The sequence below is a fragment of the Narcine bancroftii genome, chromosome 1 (assembly GCF_036971445.1).
Source record: "Narcine bancroftii isolate sNarBan1 chromosome 1, sNarBan1.hap1, whole genome shotgun sequence".
Lineage (NCBI taxonomy): Eukaryota > Metazoa > Chordata > Chondrichthyes > Torpediniformes > Narcinidae > Narcine > Narcine bancroftii.
In genome coordinates, this window is record NC_091469.1 from 242523321 (window position 1) to 242538515 (window position 15195).

A 15195-nucleotide genomic window follows, 5' to 3' on the forward strand; every position below is an offset into this window, starting at 1 on the left:
AGGCAGGTTTATAAAATCACTAGAATCTTGCATTAGGTAAAGCAGCCATTCTCAATAAGGAGCCAACAATTCTTGGGCGCCAAGAACATTTAAGTAAAAACCACCTCACGTAACACAAATATTTTAAATATTTTTTGTGTAGTCGATAGAAATGCGGAAGAAACCAAAACTTGGCTACTTGAGGGAGCCATAGCCAAAAAGAAAAGGTTGAGAAGTTGCCGGACTTCGGGAGTTGTCAGACCAGAGAGTTTCAACCTACATCATCATTGCCCAAAATGAAAAGAGGATGCTGCAGTTTTGACAGAGGTAGAGAATGTGCCTCATGTCTGATTTTTTTTTGAGGTGGTAACTTTTAAAGTTTTAAAAAATTTAGACATACAGCACAGTAACAAGCCCACAAGCCAATTACACCCAATTAACCTACAGCCCCCGGTACTTTTCGAACAGTGTGAGGAAACCAGAGTCCCCGGGGAAAACCCATGCAGGCACAGGGAGAATGTACAAACTCCTTACAGACAGCACAGGTTTTGAACCGCAGCCCCGATTGCTGGCGCTGTAATGGTATGGCACTAACCACTACACCAACCGTGCTGTCCAGAGGGAAAAAAAGCAAGCTTGATGAAGGAAAGGCAGTAGACATTAACTATATGAACCATAGTATAGTTGCACAGTAGTCTAGTCCAGGAGGTTAAGGCATCTGAGGCATATTGGTAACAAGGAGTAGAAGGCAGTGGTAGAGGGTTGTTTATCTAACTGGAGGTCTGTAATAAGAGTGCAAGAGGTTCAAGGTGGCAGAGGAAAGTTTAAAAGAAGATTTGCAAGGCAAGTTTTATTTTAATGCAGAGACCGGAATGCCCTTTCAGAGCAGGTGGGTAGAAGCAGATATGATAGCAACTTTCAAAAGGCTTTTGGATTGAGATCGACAGGTAGGGACTAGTGCAGAGATTCTCAACCTTTTTCTTTCCACTCGCATACCACCTTAAATAATCCATAACTAACCACAGAGAACATATGGCATCCTATGCTCTCAGGCACACATGTCAAACTCAGGCCCGCGGGCCAAATTTGGCCCGTGATATAATTATATTTGGCCTGCAAAATCATATCAAATATGTATTAGTGCTGGCCCGCTGGCCTCCGCGCCAGTATAGCGCATGCACAGCTAATACTGCAAATCTCAGAATGCTTTGCAAATGCGTTGGCGCCGGCCCGTCAGCCCACTAATCGCCCTCACCTCCTCTTTTTACTTTCATTAGCATCTGCGACCTGTCGCCCAACTCACATGTAATAAACCCCTTACGGAAAATGGCCAAACGAAAGACAGAAAACAGGACCTTTCAAGACAGGTGGGAGGCAAACTATATGTTAATCATTTTAAAAGACAAACCTGTTTGTCATTGAAGAAGTTGTTATTTTTTTGACTTGTTGGCTTGTGAAAAAAAATACATTTAAAAGGAGCTTAAAGGCTATAGAGAAATATTATTGATTGAATATTTTATTTCTCATTTGTTAATGCTTCTTCTGGAAAGTGTTTATCCAAAACTATTATTAAACAGTTATTTTAATAAGAAAACATTTAACATTACATATGTTGAAAGAAGAGAAAACATGCAGATGTTGTTGAAAATTTTCAATAAATATTTAGTTTGGCCCACGACTTAGTCCAAGTTTTTAATTTTAGCCCTTGATGAATTTGAATTTGACACCCCTGCTCTAAGGGATAACTTAAGGTGGTATACGAGTGGAAAAAAAGGTTGAGAACCACTGGACTAGAGGGGTACGGATGATGTGCATATGGATGGAATTAGTTTAAATTCATGGTTGGTAAACTCACGGTGATCCTGTGTTCAGTGTTTCTCTCTCAGATGCTGCTTAACTTGCAGCTGTTTTTCCTTCAAATTTCCTGCATCTGTCATTGTTTGATTTTTGAAAATATGTCAAAGTTCATTTCTTAAATTTTCAATTTTATTGACAGCACGGTAGAGGGTAATTCTGGCCATTTAAACCCGTGCCACCCCATTACACCCAATTAATTGACAACCCCCGGAACGCTTCGAATGGTGGGAGGAAACCGAAGCCCCCTGAGAAAACTCACGCAGACACAGGGCGAACAGGAAAACTTCTTACAGACAGCATGGGATTAGAATCCCCGGTCACTGGCATTGTAATAGCGTCAGGCCAACTGAGCCGCCCATTGTGTCGTCATTATTAGTATCAGCACTTTCAAAACAGGGTGAAAATGTATTTGCAATCGTTGATGAATGTGATCAGCTTAAAACAGCCAGTCTCAACCTTTTTGTGGCTATGGCGCACCCCACCCCCCCCGAACTCCTCTAAATGTTTATAGGCCCCCTACCCTGTGAAAAAGTAATTTTGGTTCTTGATTAAGCAGCGCATCGAAGGTTATGGGGAGAAGGCCGGGCAGTGGAGCCGAGTGGGGAAATGGATCAGCTCACGATGGAATGGCAAGATTCAATGGGCTGAATGGGCTATTTCTGCTCCTGCATCTTGTGGTCTTATTCCAGCCCTTCTTGTATGTCAAAATTGCACAGCAGAGCTGTCACAATCTTCCCCCATTCCCAACTGGGATGAGTGGTGGCTCATTCACCCTGACCCCTTATTTTAGGGCAACGAGGTTCCTAGCTAATTGCTAGCACTAAATAGTGTCAAGGATGCATTGTGCTCCTGCCTCCAGCAGTTAGCAGTTAGTTAGCACAATGCGATCGCTGTACGTAAGAAGCTTGTACCCCATGATCTGCATGTTTCCTCTGAGTGCTCCCACCCTACAAAATATACGGGGTTGTCGGTTCATTGTGTGTAATTGGATGACATGGATATAAATGACCGGAATCAACTTCCACCATGCTGTACATATGTTTTTATAATTTTAAAAATTTAAATGCTAACATTTACAAATTCAGTACCATTGATTATCAACTGGAATCAAATTTCAGGAATCTAAGGTTTCAGGGAATTGTTCCATTCCCCGATTTCCCAAATTCCCGACCCATTTGCAGGAGGTGTGCCCAAGAATGACAGAAATGGGTTATTGAGAACCAATATTCTGACTGACAGAACTTTCCTCCAATTACACTCCACTTCTTTATATGGGAGTTAATTTAGCTTTTTCTGGCTAACAAATAGAGTCTGGCTAACAAATAGAGTCTGGAAAAACAACCAACTGAAAAACCTCACAAAGATAAGCGTATACAGAGCCGTTGTCATACCCACACTCCTGTTCGGCTCCGAATCATGGGTCCTCTACCGGCACCACCTACGGCTCCTAGAACGCTTCCACCAGCGTTGTCTCCGCTCCATCCTCAACATCCATTGGAGCGCTCACACCCCTAACGTCGAGGTACTCGAGATGGCAGAGGTCGACAGCATCGAGTCCACGCTGCTGAAGATCCAGCTGCGCTGGATGGGTCACGTCTCCAGAATGGAGGACCATCGCCTTCCCAAGATCGTATTATATGGCGAGCTCTCCACTGGCCACCGTGACAGAGGTGCACCAAAGAAAAGGTACAAGGACTGCCTAAAGAAATCTCTTGGTGCCTGCCACATTGACCACCGCCAGTGGGCTGATAACGCCTCAAACCGTGCATCTTGGCGCCTCACAGTTTGGCGGGCAGCAGCCTCCTTTGAAGAAGACCGCAGAGCCCACCTCACTGACAAAAGGCAAAGGAGGAAAAACCCAACACCCAACCCCAACCAACCAATTTTCCCTTGCAACCACTGCAATCGTGTCTGCCTGTCCCGCATCGGACTGGTCAGCCACAAACGAGCCTGCAGCTGACGTGGACTTTTTACCCCCTCCATAAATCTTCGTCCGCGAAGCCAAGCCAAAGAAAATAGAGCTGACATTTAAAAATAAGCCTTCGTCTTTATTCAACAGTTGTCGCGCTTCTTAATGGTTTGTACCATTTTGTGTTTATTTTTTGCGAGCTAATCCTTTCATGTCATTCTGGACAAAGTCTATGAGACGCCTCTTATTACAGTGTGACTGAAGAGAGATGCTGAGATCAGGGGATGATGTTGCCAAGTTGTTCGGGCATCAGATACCCAGCTAGGGTAGGTTGGCTCTTGCTGGGTAACACATTTGGGTTCAACAATAGGCTCTGCTAAGAGTCCACCATGTGTATTGAGGTATAATCTGGGACGGATAACATTGGCTGCCTTGTGTTTTCCATCTCTTTATAAGCTCCGACCCTGGCGCTCGCAAGGCTCTCTGTGGTGAAATAGTTGCTTTGATTAAGGCTTCTCTCAGCCCCTGAGAGGGTCTCTTTGCTTGTGCTGCTGGCACAAAACTGCTTCATGTCAAACTCCGACATGTAGGCACCGTCTGAGTGTTTGTCCTTCTGTTTTGGTTTTGGATCAGCGAGGGTTTCTTTGGCTGGGAGAACTTCCATTTTGTTCTGCTGCTCTGGGGAAAGGAGGACACCCCCTGCAGGGATGATGACGCTTACCTGTGTATAGAAGTCCATTTTCCCGACAGAGCTTTGGCTGCTCAGCTGGTTCTGCAGAGGTGGATGACTGGTCTCATTTTTAATTGAGGCTGTTAATCCACCGTCCGTGCTAACCTGTTCCACTTTGCTGCACTCACATCCTTCACCATTCTGTTGCTGGCTCCCTTTATCATCTTCCTCCGACACGCCAAAAGGAATTCCTGGCTTGTTCTTTGTGTCTCCTTCTTTTGCTGCTGCTTTTCAGCTGAAAGCAGGTTCGTTCAGTTTCAATTTCCTTGTAGCCAGCGCCTTCGACTTCAGGAACATCTGGTTCATAAAAGCTATTGCGGCTAGAACCATTGTCCTTGGCATTAGAGCAATTGTCAGCCTTCAAGTGGCCAGACCCAAGGAGTCTGTTTGTATCCAACACCTCTTATCTTTCCATTGCCACATCAAGGTCAAGTTAAATGAATTTGATCCAGGGATCGTCGATATATAGATCAGACTTGTAGCTCAGGTGGTTTGCAAAGATTGACTTCACTTCATCCATTTTACCTTTCTGTCATAAAAACAACTGGCAAAGATTTAAATTAGTGTTAGCAGAAGAGGTTTAATATAAAGGGCAAGTTAATGTTCAGAAAGGTAACAGTTTTTAGTCAAAGCAATCCACCTGAAATGTTCATCAAAATCTCCTTCCCATTTTCAGATGTTGATCAACCTGTTAAAACTGGTCTCAAAATGTCTGTACTTGAATAATATCTTTGAAAGTGGATATTTGACTTCTAGTTGTATAAGACCACTAGACAGGTATAGGCTATCAGCCCATCGAGTCTGCCCCGCCTTCAATTACAAGCCATTCTCCCTCTGCCTGGCTTTACCTGCTCTACTGCTGACCCCTCAATGTTGCCTGCGTGGGTTTCTTTTGGGTGCTCTGGTTTCCTCCCAGCATTCAGAACATATGGGGGCTGTAGATTAATTGAGATAGGTGAGCAGCATGGGCTCATAGGCTGGAAGGGCCTGTTACTGTGCTGTACATCTAAAAAATTAAATTCTTGAGGGCAACAAGTGATGGGAAACACATCCTGACATTCTCAACTTTGCCCTCATCTTGAAAAGAAAATCTTTGCCCCTTTTTCCTTCACTATTTTAACTGGCTCCCACTGCCCATATTCAGTTCCTAAAACTAAATTTGGAACTGTACCCTCCACAATGTCAATGAGAAAGTGTACAGGAGTGAGATAGATCAGCTAGTTGAGTGCTGTCACAACGACAACCTTGCACACAATGCTAGCAAAACTAAGGAACTGATTGTGGACTTCAGGAGGGGGAGATTAAGAGAACACAAACCAGACCTCATTGAGGGATCAGCAGTGGAAGTGGTGAAGAACTTCAAGTTCTTTGGTGTCTACATGTCTGAAGACCTATCCTGGAGCCTCCATGTTGATGCAATCATGAAGCAGGCTCGCCAGTGATACTTTGTGAGTTTGAGCAGATTTGGTATGTCCCCAAAGACTAGTGAAAATTTCTACAGGTGTACTGTGGAGAGCATTCTGTTTGCTTGCATCTCTGCCTGGTGCGGAGGTGCCAATGCACAAGACAGGAGGCTGCAAAGGGTTGTAAACTTGGCCAGTGCCATCACAAGCATCAGCCTTGAGGACAACTACAAGAGGCGGTATCTCAAGAAAGGACCCTCACCACCCAGGCTATACCATCAGGAAGGAGGAACAGGATCCTGAAGATGAGCACCCAATTTTACCAAAAAACGCCTTCTCCCCCTCCGCCATCAGACTTCATATTTTCACTCCCATTGTCTGCCAACACAAACTCATGTCTTCTTTTACCCTCCCTGATTTATTTCTTGATGTTTTTCTTGCCTTTTTTAGTCTCCTTGTTTGCTCCATGTTGTCTATACCTGTTATACCCCTCTCTCTTCTTCTGAACCAGATCCCCAATATCCCTCGAAAACCAAGGTTCCCTCTGCCTGTTAACGTACAAACTCAGTACTCTCAAAATTTGAAGGTCCTCCATTTAGCTCGCACATCCTTGTCCACAAACAGCATATCCCAATCTACACCTTCTAGATCCTTTCACCTTTCCTGAAAATGAGCCTTTCTCCAATTTAGAATCTCAACCCAAGCCCCAGAACTATGCTTCTCCATAATTAATTGGAAACTAATGACATTATGATCCCCAGATCCAAAATATTCCCCTACGCAGACTTCTGTCACCTGTCCTGTCTTGTTCTCTAATAGGAGATCCAGTATTGCCCTCTCTTTAATTGGTACCACTGTGTATTTAGAAAACTTTCCATCAGGTAAAAGGTACAGGAGCCTGTAGATGAGGATTCAGGGGCCCAAGGACTGTTTCTTCTCAGCTGCCATCAGTAAACTAAAGACACTGCCTTACTTTGACTTTTCGTACACTATTTTTATTTATTTTGTAAGGTGGTGCTCCAAAACAACGAATTTCACGACTTGTGCATGACAATGAATTTTGATTCTAATTCTGACGTCCCTCAACCAGATGTGGATCTGCGGTCCCTCAAGTTTGGAGCAAAGTAAAATGGGTAATCGGCTGTGAATTTCAATGTCATGCAACAATTATGCCAGCACAATGGTTTGACCCCTGTTGCATTGCACTCTCTCAGCTGATTCTGCACATCCATGCTGAGAAATTGCATCTTCCTAACCCCCAACTGTTACACAAAGCATTCCCTTCTCGTTACAAGGGTGAACCGCACCTCCATCATTGGTTTCAGCATCGACCTTAATGATATCAATGAGATCCTGTGAAGATGCCCATTATGAAGCAGATTTAAAAGGGACAGAAAATGAAACTGTCGGCATCAAACCAAACTACTAACAAAAAAAAGCAGGTGCAAAATCACTGCGTTTCCTTGCATTTTTTTTAGTTATATCCTAAAACTTTGAACGCTTTAAAGGAAGAAACAAATGATAAAAATTGGTAGGAATTCTCCAGCACTTACATCTACAAATAGTTCAATCATCCTAAACCATTCATTTCCTCATCGTAACATTTATGTACAAGTACATACAACTGTTGATCTGTTATCTGTGAAGAATTAGGGTCGACGTTTACATGAGATTATGGAAAATCCCAGATTTTTTTGAACAAAAAAGGGGTCGACCATTATATGAGTTGGTGCCACAAGCCTTGCACCACCAGGTTCAGGAATGGCTGCTCCTCCAGACTCTTCAACAACAAACTTAATGAGGGACTCATTTAAGGACTCGTATTTTGCATGTTATTTATTTATTGAATATTTATTTTCTTTATTGCACAGTCGGTTTGTTTATATTTTTTATTTGTACACCTCTCTCTTGTGTGCACATCTTTCTCTTGCATTCAATGTTTTACACTATCGATCAGTAGAAATTCTGCCTGGCCCAGAGGAAAAAGAACCTCGAGGTTGTATGTGATGTCATGTATGTACTATGAGAATAAATCTGAATTTTGATAAACTTTGAAAGATTTTCATTAGGAAAATTCCTTTGATTTTAGGCACAGGAACCGGAGGCAGAAAGAAGAGCTTCAATCTGGAAAGAAACAGTTTAGGATGTCAAGTCCCTGTGAAAACACACATGGGGATTTATTTCTAAGGCAGTTTATGTGTGATAGCGCAGAAGCCTTTCACTATGATTTTTATTCATGTCACTATGAATGTTCTCTGCCAGCCTAATGGTACCCTCAATATCTCCATAATCACCACATTTGCTCTTTAAGAAGACAGTGGGAATGGCAGCCAGAGCAGAGACATGCTCCTCTGCCAAAATGTGGATTGTCAGGGAAGCCAACACTCTCCCCGAGGACTCACCTGTGAGTACACCTGCATCCAACTGCAGCTCCTTGCAGACTGTGCTAGGGAATTGGAGCTGGAGCTGGATGAACTCATTTGAGAGGCTAAGGGAGTGATAGACTGGTTACAGGGACAAAATCACATCTAGGAGGGAGGAGGAAGGGAGTGAAGCGCATCCTGTGGCCATTCCCCTCAGCAACACGTATGAATACCACTGAGAGGAATGACCTTTCAGCAGTGATCAGTTCTGAGCCTCAGAAGGTAAAGACGAAGTCAGGTAGAGCAAATTAAAGGGGACTTGGTAGTTGGGGGAACAGACAAGCAATTCTGCGGCTGCAAAAGAGACTCCAGGACAGTGTGTTGCCTCCTGGGTGGTTGAGTGTAGGATGTCTCTGAGTACAGACTATTCTAAAGGGGGAGAGTCATCAGCCAGAGATCATGGTACATATTAGTCCAAATGGCAGAGGCAGGAGTGGGGTAGCGGTCCTACAAAGGAAGTTTATGGAGTTAGGAAAGAGGCCGAAGAGCAGGACCTCCAAAATGGTAAACTCTGGATCACACCCAGTCCTGTGAGCTGGGGAACATCAGAACAGGAAGATAGTGCAGACAATGGCATGGCTGAAGAGATGTTCTGGGGAAGGGGGTGATGTGTACAAGAGGGGCACACTGCTCCTAAACTGGAGGGGAACCAACCTCCTTGGCAGGGAGGTTTGCCTATGCTGTTGTTGGGGGTGGGGGGTTGAAAGTAGCATAGTGGGGGGTGGGAACTAAGATGAAAGAGCAGAGAAAGTGGCTGTTGGCGTACAAATAGGAACAGCTGGTAGGGCATTTGTGTGGAAGGACAGGCAATAAATTTGAACTTATCAGGTCAGTTACCATCTATGGAGAAAAGAAACCAAGTTAACCTTTCATACAAGATCAAAAAAAATGTGTGGAGGTCGGAACACAGATATCAAAAAAACCAAGTGAAATCCTGAACGATTTCTCGATTGCATCAAATTTTCATCTTGATACACAATAGCTTGATGTACTGACAACAAAGAGTTGAATGCACAGAATTGTAACAGCCTTGAAGATCATCTGTGGAGATTGAGCGTGAGACTCGAGATGAATCAAGATAATGTTCAGAATGGAACAATGAGGCGCTGAAGGAATTTTATTCATTTATATTTTTTGGAACTGCTTTTCCCAGAGGGTGGTGAATCTGTAGAATTTGTCACCCATTGAAGCAGTGGAGGCAACCTCAGTAAATATATTTATGGTGAGGTTGGATAGATGTTTACACAGTAGGGGAATTAAGGGATAGGGAGAAAAGGCAGGGAGGTGGAGATGAGCCAATCATCAGATCAGCAGTGATCATACCAAGGGATGTTATCTTGCTAAGTAGCCTCATGTGTGGTGCCTTGTCAACTGTATATCATGTATGTTACAATTTTAGTATACAATAAATAACATGACAACAAAAGGACTCCTGAACCTTTAGTTAGATTAATTGAAAAGCAGACGAGAAGCAACCCGGCTGAAGGCGCACCAGGAATGGGAAGCGGAATGCGAGAGGGTGCCGAGTGTGGGAAGGACTAAGAAAGGCTTTTGGGTATTGAAGGCTTCCTCATCACGTCGGAGGTTTGGATTTGGAGCTCAGGTTGGCGATGGATCGAACAGGAGTCTGTGTAGCTACAGAGGCTGGTGGTGGGCTGGAGGCTAATCCACGGACATTCAGTGACCCTCCAGGGCCTCTCTTTTACTTCTATTTCTCTGATTGTAAAGGGCACTGAGCAATTTTTGCTGATGGTGAATCTTTCATTGCTTTGCAGCAATTACGGTCTATTTTATTGTATCACAAGGAAAATAAAATCTCAAATTAAAACAGAAAATGCTAGAAACAAGAAACTAGGGCATCTGAGAATGAATGTACAATTATCAGGGCCAATGTCCTGGGAAAAAGAGAAAATGGATCTTTAAATGTGCAAGGAAGTGGAAGAGGGAGGAGAGAAAATGAAAGGCCAGACACAGTGTAGAAGGTGGGAGGGGATGAAGGGACAAAAGAGATGATGCGAACAGCAAAGTTGTCCAGGCCATCTGCATCACAGGGTGGCACAGTTGCTGTAAAGCATTGGATAATGGAGGTCAATCCACAGGACCATGAGTGGCAGAGACGATCACAGGAGTCTCCCATCCCCCCTCCCCCATCGATGTGATCTACCAGGATCACTGTCTGAAGAGGGCACGCAAAATTGATGAGGACCCCTTCCACCCTGCACACAGCATCTTTCAGCTGTTCCCATCAGGGAAGAGCAAGAGGATCAGAGCCAGGACCACCAGGCAGAGGAACAGCTTCTTCCTACGGGCAGTAAGAATGCAGAACGACCAAGGGAACCGCTCACACTAACCCCCCGAGATTCTCATATAACTAAACAATGTTTAGTGAGTATTTTTTATGTCTGTAAATTTGTCCTGAGAGTGAACTGAATGAATGATCAGAATTTATTGTCATGAACAGGTCATGAAATTTGGTGTTTTGCACCAGCGTCACAGTCCAAACATTCATATTATAACCATCTCTTTATTATTATAAAAATTAAATTAAATTTACAAAAATAATAAAGGTGCATGAAAAATCAGGCTGTTTCTTTGGTTCATTAACAGCAGTGGGGAAGAAACTGTCCTTGTGCTACTGAGTGCTCGTCTTTTGGCTCCTGTACGTTTTTCCCGATGGTAGCAGAGAGAAGAGGGCATGGTCTGGATGGTGGGGGGTGTTTGAGGATAGAGGTTGCTTGACACTGCCTCATGTAGATGTCCTCAATGGAGTGAAGTCTGGTGCCTGTGATGTTGCAGGCTTCATTATCAACCCTCGGGAATTTATTCTTGTCCTGAGAGTTGGCACCTCTACACCAGGCAGTGATGCAACCAGCCAGAATGCTCTCCATGGTACACCTGTAGAAGTTTACGAGAGTCTTCCATGATATACCAAATCTCCTCAGACACCTCACAAAGTTGAGCTGCTGGCGAGCTTTCTTCATGATTCCATCAGTGTGGAGGCTCCAGGATAGTCCCTTGGAGATGTTGTCACCCAAGAATTTAAATTTCTTGACTCTCTCCATTGCTGAGCCTTCGATGATGATTGGGCCGTATTCCCCTGATGACTTCCTCCTGAACTCCACAATCATCTCTTTGGTTTTGCTGACATTGAGCGCAAGGTTGTTATGATTACACCATTCAACGAGCTGATCTATCTCCCTCCTGTACGCTTTATCATTTCTGTTTGTGATTCTACTGACAACTGTGATGTCATCAACAAACTTGTAGATAGCATTAGAATTGTGCCTGGCCACACAGTCATGGGTGCAGAGTGAGTAGAGAAGTGGGCTAACCACGCTTTCTTGGGTGCGCCTGTGTTGATGATCAGTAGGGACGAGATGTTGTTTCCAATTCACACTGACTGTGGTCTTCTGATGAGAAAGTCAAGGATCCAGTTGCAGAGGTGGTATAGAGGTCTGGAGTTTGTTGCTTCCTGACCAGCACTGAGGGACTAATGTTTTTGAAGGATGAGCTATAGTCTATGAAGAGCAGCTCTATGTATGAAAACAATTGCTGTTTTCAAGGTGATCCAAAGTTGAGTGGAGAGCCAGCGATATTGCGCCTGTGGAGCGCTTGTGACAATAGGCGAATTGCAGTGGGTACAGACATTTACTTAGGTTCATGTTAACTCTGGCCAAGACCAGCCTCTTGAAGCATTTCATCACAGTATGTATGTGCTACTGGGCAGTAGTCAATGAAACAGCTCATACTGCTTCATACAAACCCAGCGAGACTACTATTTATTCAACAATATGTTTTTTGCATGCTCCCATTGACCTGCACCCAGCCCTCCCATCCATGTACCTGTCCAAATTCTTGTTAAATGTTAAAATTGAACCACTTCAGCTGTCAACTTGTTCCACACCCCTACCACTCTCTGTGTGAAGAAGTTCACCCTCACATTGTGTGATAGTACAGACCTATCACCAATGTGTATAGTTACAGTATCTAGAGTATGTAATGACTGTGCTTACAGCAATTGGCTGAGAGCTTAGCCACACCTACTGTCTGGGCCTTAAAGGGTTGTGTCCTTAGCCAGGTCGGATCATTCCGGACTGGTCGGCCACCTGTGAAGAGCTCCTGTCTTTTGCTAATAAAAGCCTTGATTTGGATCAACAAGTCTTTGGTTCTTTCGATGAGCTCTTCAATTTTATTAGCAAAAATAATTTTTTTAAAAAGGGATGGAGCGTCTAACTCGGCCAGAAAAACTTGACATCGACCCACAGTCAGCTACAGCCTTCAAAGCCTTTAACTTCTGGCTGCTGAACTTTGAAAACTTCCTGAGATTCATTGAGGTGGAGGAGGATAACCAGCGTCTAACAGCATTGCTGTCTATGGTGTCCTTGAGAGTCTACGAGAACATCCAGGATGAGACCACTTACACCGCAGCCATAAAGGTACTGAAAGAACTGTACGATCAACCAATGAACAGAGTTCATGCCTGGCTCGTGCTTGCGTCGAGGAAGCAGCAGCCCGGCGAGTCCGGCAGGGCACATTTACAAGTAGTAAAGGCGTTGGGCAAAGACTGTAACTGTGTCGACAAAACTGCTGCCGAGATCACAAATGATTTCGTCCGGGATGCCTATGTGGCCGGGATCCGATCGAACGAAGTGAGGCTGCGCTTGCTCGAGCAAGGGGTAGAAAAACTAGAGGACGTGGCCCGGATTGCAGTCACAATGGAGGATGCAGCCTTAAAGTCAAACGAGTTCTCTAGGGACTGGACCCCACGTTCTGATGTGAGTAGAGTGCCCTTCTACCCTACCACCCCCCAAGATACTGACGGCCTGTCGGCTGCTGCTACACTGCCCTCTGTGAACCCAATATGTTATTTCTGTGAGAGGGACAAGCACAGCAGGTCCCAGGGCCCAGCAAGAAAAGCCAGGTGCCAGAAGTGCCTTAAAAATGGCCACTTTGCTGCAGTCTGTAGGTCTAAAATGGCCACCAGCAAACACAGTGCCTCGTGTGAAGCCCAACCGCCACTATACCATTCAAACTCTTCTTCCCCAGAGCTCTCGTCCAATGAGAGCAAGGGCTCCCCTGCACGGCAACGCCTGATGTGACGGAGACGCCGAACCTGGAAGGGGCAGCCCACCCTCGCAACCATGATGTTGGCCCGCCTCTCGCCCCCGTGCGGAACACTCGACCCGGCCTTGGTCCCGACTGTAGAGCCCGCTATTGCCACGGCCATGACCACCCCCGGGGCTGACGCTACTGCTGCTGCTGCCATCGCCACAGCCACCCCCAGAGATGATGCTACCGCTACCGCTGCTCGCTCCCCTGCTGCCACTGCCCACACCACCGCCGGTGTGACCACCGCCGGTGTGGCCACCGCGACTGACTGGGGACCTGCCGCGGCCAACCAGGTACTTGGCCTAGCGTTCATCACTGACGACCGCTGGGGCCTGACCGCCGCGACCAACGACCTACCCACCGCTAACCATGAGCAACAACCCACACTACTTACCGTTCATCCGCCAACGCCGCCACAACAGCACCTCCGGGAATTCCTCCAACCTGCTCCTCCAGCGCTGACTGTGTCTATGACGTCATTCCGTTGCGTGACGTCAACACGCAGAACTTCCCTGTCAACAGGATCAAAGGCTGCTTCTATAACACTAAATCAGCAATGCTCTCATCCTCTCACTATAGCAATGGATCTAATTAAAGTGCATGGACGCTACATCAACTGCTTATTTGACTCTGGGTCAACTGACAGTTTTATCCGGCCAGATCTGGCCCTTCGTTGCGGACTTGACATTATCCCCACTACCCAGCGGATCTCATTAGCGACGAGGTTGGTCTCGACCGGGATAAAGGGGTATTGCATCACCACGCTGGAAGTAAAGGACGTAACGGTCACCCACTTCAAATTATTCATCCTTCCCCAATTGTGCGCCCCGGTATTGCTGGGATTAGACTTTCAGTGTCATTTTCGAATGGTGTCTCTACACTTTGCGGGACCCCACGACCCCCCTCTCGGTCTGCCATCACCCCACCCCTAAAGCACCCGAGCAACCCGCCGCCGTGCCCCGGGCCCACTCCTGCGGCCTTTCCACACTCCGGATTGCCCCACCAGCACTCTACGCAAACCTCACCCCTGGCTGGAAGCCTGTTGCCACCAAAAGTTGGCAATATAGTTACAAAAACAGGCAATTCATTAGGAATGAGGTGCGTAGATTGCTGGATGAGGGCATCATCGAACCCAGTTCAAGTCCCTGGAGAGCCCAGGTGGTGGTTGTCAAGAACGATGAAAAGCTACGGATGGTGGTCGACTATAGCCAGACCATTAACCGCTTCACGCTCCTGGATGCGTACCCCCTGCCACGCATCACGGATGTGGTGAACCAAATCACCCAATACCGCATATTCTCCACCATTGACCTACCTTTGGCCTACCACCAGCTCCCGATCCGCTGTGAGGACCGACCATTCACGGACTTTGAAGCGAATGGGCGGCTGTATCAATTTCTCAGGGTACCATTCGTGATCACGAATGGTGTCATGGCCTTCCAGCAGGAAATGGACTGGATGGTGGACCAGAACGGGCTAACCGCTACCTTTCCGTATCTGGACAATGTCACCATCTGCGGCCACGACACGCAGGACCACAACATCAACCTAGACAAATTTCATCAAACTGCCGGTCGGCTGAACCTGACCTACAATTTTGACAAGTGTGTCTTCCGGACCACACGACTCGCGATTCTATGTTGCGTGGTGGAGAATGGGGTAGTGATGCCAGATCCTGACCGCATGCATCCCCTAATGGACTTACCCCCCCCCCCTTACCCAGAAAGCGCTCAAACGCTGCCTGGACCTCTTCTCATATTACGCCCAATGGGTCCACACTACGCC

The 15195-nt window shown here is 45.9% G+C and overlaps 1 protein-coding gene and 1 pseudogene across 1 annotated transcript in view; one reads left to right on the forward strand and one right to left on the reverse strand.

The window, feature by feature from the left end:
- The window catches only part of LOC138740836 (anamorsin-like), a 78626-nt gene that overhangs the window by 15420 nt on the left and 48011 nt on the right, over nt 1-15195 (forward strand). The gene's annotated exons all lie outside the window — the stretch shown is intronic.
- LOC138754080 (growth hormone receptor-like) lies at nt 3909-11429 on the reverse strand (annotated as a pseudogene).